A 15,646-nucleotide genomic window follows, 5' to 3' on the forward strand; every position below is an offset into this window, starting at 1 on the left:
TTATCTCATAATTACGAGATACTATCTCATAATTACGAGATACTATCTCATAATTACGAGATAATTATCTCATAATTATGAGATAACCTGGTGAAATTTTTATTATTGAGTGAATGCAATGAGCCATCGTATATATCCAACCGGGGTCTTAATAATCGTTCCTCACGGAGATTCCTTCTGAGGATCGCAGCCTCTACGTCCACAGGCTCTCGTAGAAAAGGACATGCCATTTCTAACACTTCCTTCTGTCGGAGAGCTGCCTTCAGCCTTATAGACAACAAACTCAGAGTAGGTCTAACCACCTCCCGAGCAGGTTAGACCCACGGCGTATGTTGCCGCAGCAACTAACTCTCGGTTGCGCTGAACCTGCTACCTGAAACGGAAAACCCAGAGTTTCCACTAACTCAGAGCGAACAAACTCGGGGTTGCCTCAAAACCAGCTACCTGAAACAGGGCTCAGATGCCGTGATGGCAATTTAAAGGTGTTTACCATAAAAAATAACAATGTGCATTGAGCTAGGGTTTAGATGATGCATCTATATTTTGTAACTTTTAAGTAGAGTGGCGCAGCGGAAGCGTGCTGGGCCCATAACCCAGATGTCGATGGATCGAAACCATCCTCTGCTATATTCAGATCTCTTCAATGTTTCAGTCTTAAAATGAATAGCATTTACAATCAGAATCAAGAATCCCTTGCTGCAGTACGTGTGGACTACCCGACACATATTGCCCACATCAGAAGCCGTGATGGCAATTTAAAGATGTATCCCACAAAAAATAACAATGCGCGAAGAGCCAGGGTTTAGATGTTGACTCTATATTTTTTAAAAATTCAGCAGAGTGGCGCAGCGGAAGCGTGCTGGGCCCATAACCCAGAGGTCGATGGATCGAAACCATCCTCTGCTATATTCAGTTCATTTCAATGATTCAGTCTTAAAATGAATAGCATTTAAAATCAGATTCAAGAATCCTGTGCTGCAGTATGTGTGGACTACCCAACACGTATTGCCAACATCAGATGCCGTGATGGCAATTTAAAGCTCATCCTCATCGTCATCCGCTTATCCGGGGTCGGGTCGCGGGGGGAGCAGCTCAAGCAGGGGGCCCCAGACTTCCCTTTCACGGGCCACATTGACCAGCTCTGACGGGGGGATCCCGAGGCGTTCCCAGGCCAGTGTTGAGATATAATCTCTCCACCTAGTCCTGGGTCTTCCCCGAGGTCTCCTCCCCACTGGACGTGCCTGAAACACCTCCCAAGGAAGGTGCCCAGTGGGCATCCTTACCAGATGCCCGAACCACCTCAGCTGACTCCTTTCATAGCAAAGGAGCAGCGGCTCTAATCCGAGTTCCTCACGGATGGCTGAGCTTCTCACCCTATCCCTAAGGGAGACGCCAGCCACCCTTCTGAGAATACTCATCTCGGCCGCTTGTACCCGCGATCTCGTCCTTTCGGTCATCACCCAGCCCTCATGACCATAGGTGAGGATAGGAACGAAGATCGACCGGTAGATCGAGAGCTTTGCCTTGCGGCTCAGCTCTCTTTTCGTTACAACGAGGCAAAAATTACGTGGCAAGGATGGCATGCTTTAATGTTATAGACTCTCAAAATCTTGTGGAAACTGTGACACAACTAAAGCCATCCACCTGTTGCCTTGATACTATACCTACCAACCTCTTTAAGAATGTTTTCGACTGCCTAGCAGTAGACATATTGCAGATAGTTAACAACTCTCTCCAGTCAGGCAAATCTCCAAAAGCTTTGAAAACTGCAGTTATTAAACCCCTTTTAAAAAAGCGGACCCTAGATGCCTCTATTATTAACAACTACAGACCAATATCAAATCTACCCTTCATAAGTAAAATCATTGAGAAAGTTGTCCTCCAGCAACTAAATCACTTCCTGGCATCAACTGGTTGCTATGACACCTTCCAATCAGGATTTCGACCCCTGCACAGCACTGAGACCGCCCTTATTAAAGTTGTAAACGACATCCGTCTTAACACAGACTCTGGCAAAACCTCAATACTAATGCTACTTGACCTCACTGCTGCATTCGACACTGTAGACCATACATTACTTCTGGAAAGGTTAGAAAACTGGGTGGGGCTTTCAGGCACTGTCTTAAATTGGTTCAGGTCCTACCTACAAAATAGGAACTACTTTGTTTCCATTGGCGACTTTGTATCAGAATCAACCAACGTGACATGTGGAGTCCCACAAGGTTCGATCTTAGGACCCTCTTTATTCAACATCTACATGCTCCCACTAGGGCAAATCATGCAAAATAACAATATTGACCATCATTGCTATGCTGATGACACGCAAATCTATGTATCGCTATCAGCAAATGACTATCGGCCCATAGATCTGCTGTGCCAGTGCATTGAGCAAGTGAAGGAATGGATGTGCCGAAATTTCCTTCAACTAAATGAGGACAAAACAGAGATAATTGTATTTGGTTCTAAAACGGAAAGGCTTAAAGTAACCCAACACCTTCACTCTCTGTCCCTGAAAACCTCAATCAAAGCCAGAAATCTAGGGGTTATCATGGATTCAGATTTACATTTTGACAGTCACATCAAATCATTTACAAAATCTGCATATTATCACCTTAAAAATGTAGCAAGACTTAGGCCCCGTCCACACGAAGCCGAAACGGGCGAAACCGTTACGGTTTCGATCTATCCGGTTTCGAAGTATCTCCGTAAAGACGAAGCCAAGCGAAACCGGATAGATCTGTAGAAACGCTGTAGTAAACATTCCAGGCCCATAAGGGGCGCTGCTTCTGGTACACAAATCCAGAAGAAGAAGAGGCGAGCATGCGCATAAAGGCTGCCCCCCGAACCACTAACAACACAAACAAACAGCTCTTCTACGATGGCGAACTAGATTCTCAATAAATAATGGCTTAGCAACCCAACAAGGGACATGATATGCTGCAGAACGATTACAAGCTTGTAGTCCGCCATCATCTTTTTTGTTGTGATTTCTGAGACTCCGCGGGCTTAAGAGCCATTGGCTAGGAGGTCGAGGGGTGGGGCGATGACGTCATGGTTTGCAGTTTCATTCGGTTTCAGGCGTCCACACGAAACCAAAACGAAACCGGATAGATTTGAAACCACCTCCGAGGGTGGTTTCAGAAGTTTGCGGTTTCGGTCAGCGGATTCGCCGGCTTCGTGTGGACGGAAGGCCGAACCGTACAAGACCTTTGCGGTTTCGCCATGAAATCGGCTTCGTGTGGACGGGGCCTTAGAGGGCTCATGTCCACCGAAGACTTACAAAAACTTGTACATGCCTTTATCACTAGTAAGCTTGATTACTGCAATGGTCTCCTCACAGGTCTCCCAAAACAAACTCTGAGGAAGCTTCAGCTTGTTCAGAATGCTGCTGCTAGAGTTCTAACAAAGACCAAAAAATTTGATCATATTACACCAATTCTGAAATCGTTACATTGGCTTCCTGTAGGTCAGAGAATTGATTTTAAAATCATGTTGCTAACCTATAAATCCCTACATGGTTTAGGCCCAAAATATTTAACTGATATGCTTCCACTACATCAGCCTTCTAGACCACTAAGATCCTCTGAGACCAATCTGTTAATTATCCCCAGAGTAAACACAAAACATGGGAAAGCAGGATTTAGTTACTATGCAACAAATAGCTGGAATAAACTCCCAGAGGATTTAAGACTTGCCCCAACTCTGAGCACCTTTAAAACAAGACTGAAGACTTTTATGTTTGCTATAGCTTTCTGCTAAAATCTTAAATACATTGCACTTTCTAAAAAGCTTTTTTAACTTTGCCTTTATTTTCTATTTTAATACTAAAATGCCTTTTTCTATTTTACCCATTTCTTTGCATATGTTTTTCTTTTACTTATCTATTATTTTATTGTATGACAATGTTTATATGTGAAGCACTTTGAGTCTGCCTTGTGTATGAAAAGTGCTATATAAATAAAGTTGCCTTGCCTTGCCTTGCCTACAACGGTGCGGTAAAGCTAACGCAATACCGCCCCCGCTGCTCCGATTCTCCGGCCAATCTCACGCTCCATAGTACCCTCACTCGTGAACAAGACCCCGAGGTACTTGAACTCCTTCACTTGGGCTAAGGACTCCTTTCCTACCCGGAGTAAGCAATCCACCGGTTTCCTGCTAAGAGTCATGGCCTCAGATTTAGCGGTGCTGATCCTCATCCCAGCCGCTTCACACTCGGCCGCCAGCCGATCCAGTGAGTGCTGAAGGTCACAGGCCGATGATCCAATGAGGACCACATCATCTGCAAAAAGCAGTGACGAGATCCTCAGACCACCGAACTGCAACCCCTCCCTACCACGACTACGCCTCGATATCCTGTCCATGTATATCACAAACAGGATTGGTGACAAGGCGCAGCCCTGGCGGAGACCAGCACCCACTGAGAACGTAACTGACTGGCTGCCGAGAACACGAACACAGCTCTCGCTTTGGGAGTACAAAGATTGGATGGCCCTGAGGATAGACCCCCTTACCCCATACTCCCGCAGCACCTCCCGCAGTTTCTCCCGGGGGACCCGGTCATACGCCTTCTCCAGATCCATAAAACACATGTAGACCGGATGGGCATACTCCCAGGCCCCCTCCAGGATCCTTGCGAGAGTGAAGAGCTCGTCCGTAGTTCCACGTCCGGGGCGAAAACCGCATTGTTCCTCTTCAATCTGAGGTTCGACGATCGGCCGAACCCTCCTTTCCAGCACCTTGGAGTAGACTTTACCAGGGAGGCTGAGAAGTGTGATACCCCGGTAATTGGCACACACTCTCTGGTCCCCCTTTTTGAACAGGGGAACCACCACCCCGGTTTGCCACTCCTTTGGCACTGTACCCGACTCCCACGCGATGTTGAATAGGCGTGTCAACCATGACAGCCCCTCAACACCCAGAGCCTTTAGCGTTTCTGGCTGGATCTCATCAATCCCTGGGGCTTTGCCACTGCGGAGATGTTTGACTACCTCAGTGACCTCCACCAGGGAAATTGACGACGAAACACCATCAACCTCGAGCTCTGCCTCCAACATAGAGGGCGTGTTATTCGGATTCAGGAGTTCCTCAAAGTGTTCCTTCCAACGTCCGACGACCTCCTCAGTTGAGGTCAACAGAGTCCCATCCTTACTGTACACAGCTTGGATGGTTCCCCGTTTCCCCCTCCTGAGGTGCCGGATAGTCTTCCAGAAACACTTTGGTGCCGACCGAAAGTCCTTCTCCATGGCCTCTCCGAACTTCTCCCACACCCGCTGCTTAGCCTCCGACACGGCAGCCGCTGCAGCCCTTCGAGCCTGTCGGTACCCTGCAACCGAGTCAGGAGTCCTCCAGGATATCATATCCCGGAAGGCCTCCTTCTTCAGTCGGACGGCTTCCCTGACCACCGGTGTCCACCACGGTGTCCGATGGTTACCGCCCCTTGAGGAGCCTAAGACCCTGAGGCCACAGCTAGCCACCACAGCTTCAGCAATGGAGGCTTTGAACACCGCCCACTCCGGCTCAATGCCCCTAACCTCCACAGGAATGCCAGAAAAGCTCCGCCGGAGGTGTGAGTTGAAGATACCTAGGACGGGGGCCTCCTCCAGACGTTCCCAGTTCACCCGCACTACTCGTTTGGGCTTACCAGGTCTATCCGGAAATTTCCCCCATTCCCTGATCCAACTCACAACCAGATGGTGGTCGGTTGACAGTTCCGCCCCTCTCTTTACCCGAGTGTCCAAAACATGCGGCCTCAAATCAGATGACACGATCACGAAATCGATCATCGATCTTCGGCCTAGGGTACTCTGGTACCAGGTACACTTATGAGCACCCTTATGTTCGAACATGGTGTTTGTTATGGATAATCCATGACTAGCACAGAAGTCCAATAACAAACGACCGCTCGGGTTTAGATCAGGGAGGCCGTTCCTCCCCACCACGCCTCTCCAAGTGTCTCCATCATTGCCCACGTGGGCGTTGAAGTCTTCCAGCAGAACTACGGAGTCCCCTACTGGAGCCCCATACAGGACTCCATTCAGGGTCTCCAAGAAGGCCGAGTACTCTGAGCTGCTGTTTGGTGCATACGCACAAACAACAGTCAGAGTTTTCCCCCCTACAACCCTTAGGCGCAGGGAGGCGACCCTCTCGTCTACCGGGGTAAACTCCAACACCGCGGCGCTCAGCCGGGTATTTATGAGTATCCCCACACCCGCCCAGCGCCTCACGCCCTCGGCAACTCCGGAGAAGAATAGAGTCCAACCCTCATCCAGGAGTACGGTACCAGAGCTGAGACTGTGCGTGGAGGTAAGCCCCACCAGATCTAACTGATAGCGCTCCACCTCCCTCACAAGCTCCGGTTCCTTTCCCCACAGCGAGGTGACGTTCCACGTCCCCAGAGCCAGCTTCTGCCGCCCGGGTCTGGTCCGTCGAGACCCCTGACCTTCGCTGCCACCCATGTGGCTGCGCACCCGACCCCAACGGGTCTTCCCACAGGTGGTGGGCCCATGGGATGAAGAGAGGGGGGGTGCCACGTAGTTTGTTCGGGCTGTGCCCGACCGGGCTCCGTGGCAAACCCGGCCACCAGGCGCTCGCCATCGAGCCCTCCGTCTGGGCCTGGCTCCAGACGGGGGCCCCGGGCTTCCTCCGGGCCGGGTCACATCTCCTCTTTTTTCGTTGCAATTTAGCAATTTAAAGCTGTTTCACATAAAAAATAACAATGTGCATTGAGCTAGGGTTTATTTGATGCATCTATATGTTGTAACTGTTAAGCAGAGTGGCGCAGCGGAAGCGTGCTGGGCCCATAACACAGAGGTTGATGGATCGAAACCATCATCTGCTAGTAGGAATATCTAAAATTGCATCAATCAATGAAATGATTTGCCATTACATATTTAGTCTAGCCTCAATAGATAGCATGAAGTGTTCTACTCACAATATTAGTGATACATAGCAATCATTTTAAAACAAATATCCGTTACGAAGATGATTGAGCGTGGGATTGGTAGCGAGACTGGGGTGGATTGAAAAATAAAGAACGGGTATACCTATACCTTATTCTCATGTATTTCAGACCTTGCTAGTGCTTGGTTGGTCGTTCATTTCTTTGTTCTAGTCTCATGTTGTAAATTCACGTGTGCCCCAGTGGCCTAATGGATAAGGCGCTGACCTCCTAAGCCAGGGATAGTGGGTTCGCGTCCCGTCTGGGGTGATTTGAAGCAGAGTGGCGAAGCGTAAGCGTGCTGGGCCCATAACCCTGAGGTCGATGGATCGAATCCATCCTCTGCTAAAATCAGTTATTTTCAATGTTTCAGTCTTAAAACGAATAGCATTCAGAATCAAGAATCCCTTGCTGCAGTACGTGTGGACTACCCGACACGTATTGCCCACATCAGATGCCGTGATGGCAATTTAAAGCTGTTTACCATAAAAAATAACAATGTGCATTGAGCTAGGGTTTAGATGATGCATCTATATTATGTAACTATTAAGCAGAGTGGCGCAGCGGAAGCGTGCTGGGCCCATAACCGAGAGGTCGATGGATCGAAACCATCCTCTGCTAATAGGAATACATAAAATTGCATCAATCAATGAATGAATTGCAATTACATATTTAGTCTAGCCTCAATAGATAGCATGAAGTGTTCTACTCACAATATTAGTGATACATAGCGATCATTTTAAAACAAATATCCGTTACGAAGATGATTGAGCGTGGGATTGGTAGCGAGACTGGGGTGGATTGAAAAATAACGAACGAGTATACCTATACCTTATTCTCATGTACTTCAGACCTTGCTAGTGCTTGGTTGGTCGTTCATTTCTTTGTTCTAGTCTCATGTTGTAAACATATGTGTGCCCCAGTGGCCTAATGGATAAGGCACTGGCCTCATAAGGCAGTGATTGTGGGTTCGAGTCCCGTCTGGGGTGATTTGAAGCAGAGTGGCGTGCTGGGCCCATAACCCAGAGGTCGATGGATTGAAACCCCTGGATTAGGAGGCCAGTGACTTATCCATTAGACCACTGGGGCACACGTGAGTTTACAACATGAGACTAGAACAAAGAAATGAACGACCAACCAAGCACAATAAAACACCGGTCTCCTAAACAAGGGATTGTGGGTTCGAGTCCCGTCTGGGGTGATTTGAAGCAGAGTGGCGCAGCTGAAGCGTGCTGGGCCCATAACCCAGAGGTCGATGGTTCGAAACCATCATCTGCTCTATTCATATCTTTGTGTCAGTCTTAAAATGAATAGCATTTAAAATCAGAATCAAGAATCCTGTGCTGCAGTACGTGTGGACTACCCAGCACGTATTGCCCACATCAGATGCCGTGATGGCAATTTAAAGCTGTTTACCGTAAAAAATAACAATGTGCATTGAGCTAGGGTTTAGATGATGCATCTATATTTTGAAAATGTTAAGCAGAGTGGCGTAGCGGGAGCGTGCTGGGCCCATAACCCAGAGGTCGATGGATCGAAACCATCCTCTGCTATATTCAGATCATTTCAATGTTTCAGTCTTAAAATGAATAGCATTTACAATCAGAATGAAGTATCCCTTGCTGCAGTACGTGTGGACTACCCGACACGTATTGCCCACATCAAAAGCCGTGATGGCAATTTAAAGATGTTTACTGCAAAGAATAACAATGCGCGAAGAGCCAGGGTTTAGATGTTGACCCTATATTTTTTAAAAATTCAGCAGAGTGGCGTAGCAGAAGGGTGCTGGGCCCATAACCCAGAGGTCGATGGATCGAAACCATCCTCTGCTATATTCAGTTCATTTCAATGATTCAGTCTTAAAATGCATAGCAATTAAAATCAGATTCAAGAATCCTGTGCTGCAGTACGTGTGGACTACCCAACACGTATTGCCAACATCAGATGCCGTGATGGCAATTTAAAGCTGTTTACCATAAAAAATAACAATGTGCATTGAGCTAGGGTTTAGATGATGCATCTATATTTTGTAGCTGTTAAGCAGAGTGGCGCAGCAGAAGCGTGCTGGGCCCATAACCCAGAGGTCGATGGATCGAAACCATCCTCCGCTATAATCAGTTATTTTCAATGTTTCAGTCTTAAAATGAATGGCATTTAAAATCAGAATCAAGAATCCCTTGCTGCAGTACGTGTGGACTACCCAACACGTATTGCCCACATCAGATGCCGTGATGGCAATTTAAAGCTGTTTACCATAAAAAATAACAATGTAATGATAATAATAATGCATTTTATTTATAAAAGCGCCTTTCAGGTCACTCAAGGACACTGTACATCACACACAATAAAACACACAATGAAATATACAAAAAACGTGATAAAATAGACATAGAAAGGACAACATAATAAGTTAAAATACATAGGGCAGAATGGCAGGAAGCATGGAGGTTAGAGAGAGTAGGCAGTCCGAAACAGGTGGGTTTTTAGTTGTGCTTTGAAAATGGGGAGAGAGTCACAGTTTCGGAGGTCGGGTGGTAGAGAGTTCCAGAGCTGGGGAGCAGAGCGCTGAAGGCTCTGCCCCCCATAGTGCTGAGGCGGGCAGGGGGCACAGAGAGGTGGATGGAGGAGGAGGATCGAAGGGAACGGGTGGGGATGTTAATGTGCAGGAGATCAGAGAGGTAGGGAGGGGCGAGGTTGTGGATGGCCATGAATGTAAACACTAGGAGTTTGTAGTTAATGCGGTGGGTTACGGGGAGCCAGTGGAGCTGCTGGAGGACAGGGGTGATGTGATGGTATGAGGGGGTCTTTGTGATGATGCGGGCGGCAGAGTTATGGACCAGTTGTAGTTTGCGGAGGGACTTGTGGGGGAGGCCGAAGAGGAGAGAATTGCAGTAGTCCAGACGGGAGGTGACGAGGCTGTGAACAAGGATGGCGGTGGTGTGGGGGGTGAGGGAGGGGCGGAGTCTGTTGATGTTGCGGAGATGGAAATATGCAGTGCAGGTAATGGTGTTGATGTGAGAATGGAAGGAAAGTGTGCTATCGAGGATGACACCCAAGCTCTTAACCTGAGGGGAGGGGGAAACTGAGGAGCTGTCGATGGTGAGAGAGAAGGTATTGACTTTCGCTAGTGTGGATTTAGTGCCGAGGAGGAGCATTTCAGTTTTATTGCAGTTTAGTTCAAGGAAGTTTGAGGTGAACCAGGTTTTTATTTCGGAGAGACAGTCGGTGAGGGAGGGGGGTGGGAGGGAGGAATTGGGTTTGCAGGAAAGGTAGAGCTGGGTGTCATCCGCGAAGCAGTGGAACTGGATATTGTATTTGCGGAGGATGTGGCCGAGGGGGAGGAGATAGATGATGAATAGAAGAGGCCCCAGGACAGATCCCTGGGGCACACCAGTAGTGACTGGGGAGGGATTGGAGGTGAAGGATTTAAGCTGGATGAACTGGGTGCGGCCTGTGAGGTAGGAGTGGAACCAACTGAGGGGGGTGTGGGAGAGGCCAATCGAGGAGAGTCTACTGAGAAGGATGGGGTGTGAGATGGTGTCGAACGCTGCACTCAGATCGAGGAGGATGAGGATGGAGAAGGAACCAGAGTCAGCTGCAATGAGGAGATCGTTAGTGATTTTGATGAGGGCGGTCTCTGTGCTGTGACGGGGGCGGAAACCGGACTGGAAAGGCTCGTAGAGTGAGTGGAGGGATAAGTGGGAGTGAAGTTGGGAGGCGACAATCTTTTCTAGGGTTTTGGAAATGAATGGTAGGTTAGAGATGGGGTGGAGGTTACTGAAGTTGTTGGGGTCTGAACCGGGTTTCTTTAATATGGGGGTGACAGCGGCAGTTTTGAAAAGTGAGGGGACTATTCCAGATGAGAGTGAGGAGTGAATGATGGCGGTGATGAGAGGGAGGAGGGAGGGGAGGCAGGATTTGACTAGGGTTGTGGGGAGGGGATCAAGCTGGCAGGTGGTGGGCTTAGATTTGAGAATGAGAACGGAGAGGTCGGAGGCAGTGGGGAGAAGAAAACTGGCGAAGAGATGGCAAGTAGGGGGAAGTGCAGGTGGGGAGAGAGGGGGGAATTGGGATGTAGGTGCTGATGAATGGTGTGGATTTTCAGATTGAAATAGTCCAAGATGGAATTGCAGGATTCAGTGGAGTACAAGTGGGGGGGGAGAGAATTGGGTGGGTGGAGGATTTTTTTGAGAACCGAGAAAAGGGTTTTTGAGTTACCTTCATTGGTTAAAATGAGGCCGGAGTAGTAGGTGGATTTGGTCAGGGATATGAGGTCCTTATATTGTGCAATGTGGGAGGTGTACATGTCATTGTGGATGGTGAGACCGGTTCGTTTATAAAGTCGCTCAAGTTGACGGTTTTTAGCTTTCATGGACCTGAGCTCGGGGGTAAACCCCAAAAATGTGCATTGAGCTAGGGTTTAGATGATGCATCTATTTTTTGTAATTGTTAAGCAGAGTGGCGCAGCGGAAGTGTGCTGGGCCCATAACCCAGAGGTCGATGGATCGAAACCATCCTCTGCTAGTAGGTATACCTAAAATTGCATCAATCAATGAAATGAATTGCAATTTCATATTTAGTCTAGCCTCAATAGATAGCATGAAGTGTTCTACTCACAATATTAGTGATACATAGCGATCATTTTAAAACAAATATCCGTTACGAAGATGATTGAGCGTGGGATTGGTAGCGAGACTGGGGTGGATTGAAAAATAAAGAACGAGTATACCTATACCTTATTCTCATGTATTTCAGACATTGCTAGTGCTTGGTTGGTCGTTCATTTCTTTGTTCTTGTCTCATGTTGTAAACTCACGTGTGCCCTAGTGGCCTAATGGATAAGGCACCGGCCTCCTAAACAAGGGATTGTGGGTACGAGTCCCGTCTGGGGTGATTTGAAGCAGGGTGGCGCCGCTGAAGCGTGCTGGGCCATAACCCAGACGTCGGTGGTTCGAAACCATCTTCTGCTCTATTCATATCTTTGTGAAAGTCTTAAAATGAATAGCATTTAAAATCAGAATCAAAAATCCTGTGCTGCAGTACATGTGGACTACCCAGCACGTATTGCCCACATCAGATGCCGTGATGGCAATTTAAAGCTGTTTACCGTAAAAAATAACAATGTGCATTGAGCTAGGGTTTAGATGATGCATCTATATTTTGTAATGGATAAGCAGAGTGGCGCAGCGGAAGCGTGCTGGGCCCATAACCCAGAGGTCGATGGATCGAAACCATCCTCTGCTATATTCAGATCATTTCAATGTTTCAGTCTTAAAATGAATAGCATTTACAATCAGAATCAAGTATCCCTTGCTGCAGTACGTGTGGACTACCCGACGCGTATTGCCCACATCAGAAGCCGTGATGGCAATTTAAAGATGTTTACTGCAAAGAATAACAATGCGCGAAGAGCCAGGGTTTATATGTTGACCCTATATTTTTTAAAAATTCAGCAGAGTGGCGCAGCGGAGGTGTGCTGGGCCCATAACCCAGAGGTCGATGGATCGAAACCATCCTCTGCTATATTCAGTTCATTTCAATGATTCAGTCTTAAAATGAATAGCATTTAAAATCAGATTCAAGAATCCTGTGCTGCAGTACGTGTGGACTACCCAACACGTGTTGCCAACATCAGATGCCGTGATGGCAATTTAAAGCTGTTTATCATAAAAAATAACAATGTGCATTGATCTAGGGTTTAGATGATGCATCTATATTTTTTAGCTGTTAAGCGGAGTGGCGCAGCGGAAGCGTGCTAGGCCCATAACCCAGAGGTCGATGGATCGAAACCATCATCTGCTATAATCAGTTTTTTCAATGTTTCAGTCTTAAAATGAATAGCATTTAAAATCAGAATCAAGAATCCCTTGCTGCAGTACGTGTGGACTACCCAACACGTATTGCCCACATCAGATGCCGTGATGGCAATTTAAAGCTGTTTACCATAAAAAATAACAATGTAATGATAATAATAATGCATTTTATTTATAAAAAGCGCCTTTCAGGTCACTCAAGGACACTGTACATCACACACAATAAAACACACAATGAAATATACAAAAAACGTGATAAAATAGACATAGAAAGGACAACATAATAAGTTAAAATACATAGGGCAGAATGGCAGGAAGCATGGAGGTTAGAGAGAGTAGGCAGTCCGAAACAGGTGGGTTTTTAGTTGTGCTTTGAAAATGGGGAGAGAGTCACAGTTTCGGAGGTCGGGTGGTAGAGAGTTCCAGAGCTGGGGAGCAGAGCGCTGAAGGCTCTGCCCCCCATAGTGCTGAGGCGGGCAGGGGGCACAGAGAGGTGGATGGAGGAGGAGGATCGAAGGGAACGGGTGGGGATGTTAATGTGCAGGAGATCAGAGAGGTAGGGAGGGGCGAGGTTGTGGATGGCCATGAATGTAAACACTAGGAGTTTGTAGTTAATGCGGTGGGTTACGGGCAGCCAGTGGAGCTGCTGGAGGACAGGGGTGATGTGATGGTATGAGGGGGTCTTTGTGATGATGCGGGCGGCAGAGTTATGGACCAGTTGTAGTTTGCGGAGGGACTTGTGGGGGAGGCCGAAGAGGAGAGAATTGCAGTAGTCCAGACGGGAGGTGACGAGGCTGTGAACAAGGATGGCGGTGGTGTGGGGGGTGAGGGAGGGGCGGAGTCTGTTGATGTTGCGGAGATGGAAATATGCAGTGCGGGTAATGGTGTTGATGTGAGAATGGAAGGAAAGTGTGCTATCGAGGATGACACCCAAGCTCTTAACCTGAGGGGAGGGGGAAACTGAGGAGCTGTCGATGGTGAGAGAGAAGGTATTGACTTTCGCTAGTGTGGATTTAGTGCCGAGGAGGAGCATTTCAGTTTTATTGCAGTTTAGTTTAAGGAAGTTTGAGGTGAACCAGGTTTTTATTTCGGAGAGACAGTCGGTGAGGGAGGGGGGTGGGAGTGAGGAATTGGGTTTGCAGGAAAGGTAGAGCTGGGTGTCATCCGCGAAGCAGTGGAACTGGATATTGTATTTGCGGAGGATGTGGCCGAGGGGGAGGAGATAGATGATGAATAGAAGAGGCCCCAGGACAGATCCCTGGGGCACACCAGTAGTGACTGGGGAGGGATTGGAGGTGAAGGATTTAAGCTGGATGAACTGGGTGCGGCCTGTGAGGTAGGAGTGGAACCAACTGAGGGGGGTGTGGGAGAGGCCAATCGAGGAGAGTCTACTGAGAAGGATGGGGTGTGAGATGGTATCGAACGCTGCACTCAGATCGAGGAGGATGAGGATGGAGAAGGAACCAGAGTCAGCTGCAATGAGGAGATCGTTAGTGATTTTGATGAGGGCGGTCTCTGTGCTGTGACGGGGGCGGAAACCGGACTGGAAAGGCTCGTAGAGTGAGTGGAGGGATAAGTGGGAGTGAAGTTGGGAGGCGACAATCTTTTCTAGGGTTTTGGAAATGAATGGTAGGTTAGAGATGGGGCGGAGGTTACTGAAGTTGTTGGGGTCTGAACCGGGTTTCTTTAATATGGGGGTGACAGCGGCAGTTTTGAAAAGTGAGGGGACTATTCCAGATGAGAGTGAGGAGTGAATGATGGCGGTGATGAGAGGGAGGAGGGAGGGGAGGCAGGATTTGACTAGGGTTGTGGGGAGGGGATCAAGCTGGCAGGTGGTGGGCTTAGATTTGAGAATGAGAACGGAGAGGTCGGAGGCAGTGGGGAGAAGAAAACTGGCGAAGAGATGGCAAGTAGGGGGAAGTGCAGGTGGGGAGAGAGGGGGGAATTGGGATGTAGGTGCTGATGAATGGTGTGGATTTTCAGATTGAAATAGTCCAAGATGGAATTGCAGGATTCAGTGGAGTACAAGTGGGGGGGGAGAGAATTGGGTGGGTGGAGGATTTTTTTGAGAACCGAGAAAAGGGTTTTTGAGTTACCTTCATTGGTTAAAATGAGGCCGGAGTAGTAGGTGGATTTGGTCAGGGATATGAGGTCCTTATATTGTGCAATGTGGGAGGTGTACATGTCATTGTGGATGGTGAGACCGGTTCGTTTATAAAGTCGCTCAAGTTGACGGTTTTTAGCTTTCATGGACCTGAGCTCGGGGGTAAACCCCAAAAATGTGCATTGAGCTAGGATTTAGATGATGCATCTATATTTTGTAATTGTTAAGCAGAGTGGCGCAGCGGAAGTGTGCTGGGCTCATAACCCAGAGGTCGATGGATCGAAACCATCGTCTGCTAGTAGGTATACCTAAAATTGAATCAATCAATGAAATGTATTGCAATTACATATTTAGTCTAGCCTCAATAGATAGCATGAAGTGTTCTACTCACAATATTAGTGATACATAGCGATCATTTTAAAACAAATATCCGTTACGAAGATGATTGAGCGTGGGATTGGTAGCGAGACTGGGGTGGATTGAAAAATAAAGAACGAGTATACCTATACCTTATTCTCATGTATTTCAGACATTGCTAGTGCTTGGTTGGTCGTTCATTTCTTTGTTCTTGTCTCATGTTGTAAACTCACGTGTGCCCTAGTGGCCTAATGGATAAGGCACCGGCCTCCTAAACAAGGGATTGTGGGTACGAGTCCCGTCTGGGGTGATTTGAAGCAGGGTGGCGCAGCTGAAGCGTGCTGGGCCATAACCCAGAGGTCGGTGGTACGAAATCATCCTCTGCTCTATTCATATCTTTGTGAAAGTCTTAAAATGAATAGCATTTAAAATCAG

The 15,646-nt window shown here is 47.8% G+C and overlaps 2 non-coding genes across 2 annotated transcripts; both read left to right on the top strand.

Annotated features, from left to right (window-relative positions):
• Positions 1–834: 834 nt before the first annotated feature.
• trnam-cau (transfer RNA methionine (anticodon CAU)) lies at positions 835–906 on the top strand. Its single transcript has one exon. It is a non-coding gene; the product is annotated as a tRNA-Met (tRNA).
• Positions 907–12,109: 11,203 nt separating this feature from the next.
• On the top strand, positions 12,110–12,181 carry trnam-cau (transfer RNA methionine (anticodon CAU)). The gene has a single exon. It is a non-coding gene; the product is annotated as a tRNA-Met (tRNA).
• The last annotated feature ends 3,465 nt before the right edge of the window (positions 12,182–15,646 follow it).

This window comes from Gadus morhua, chromosome 6, assembly GCF_902167405.1.
Source record: "Gadus morhua chromosome 6, gadMor3.0, whole genome shotgun sequence".
In the NCBI taxonomy this organism is placed as follows: Eukaryota; Metazoa; Chordata; class Actinopteri; order Gadiformes; family Gadidae; genus Gadus; species Gadus morhua.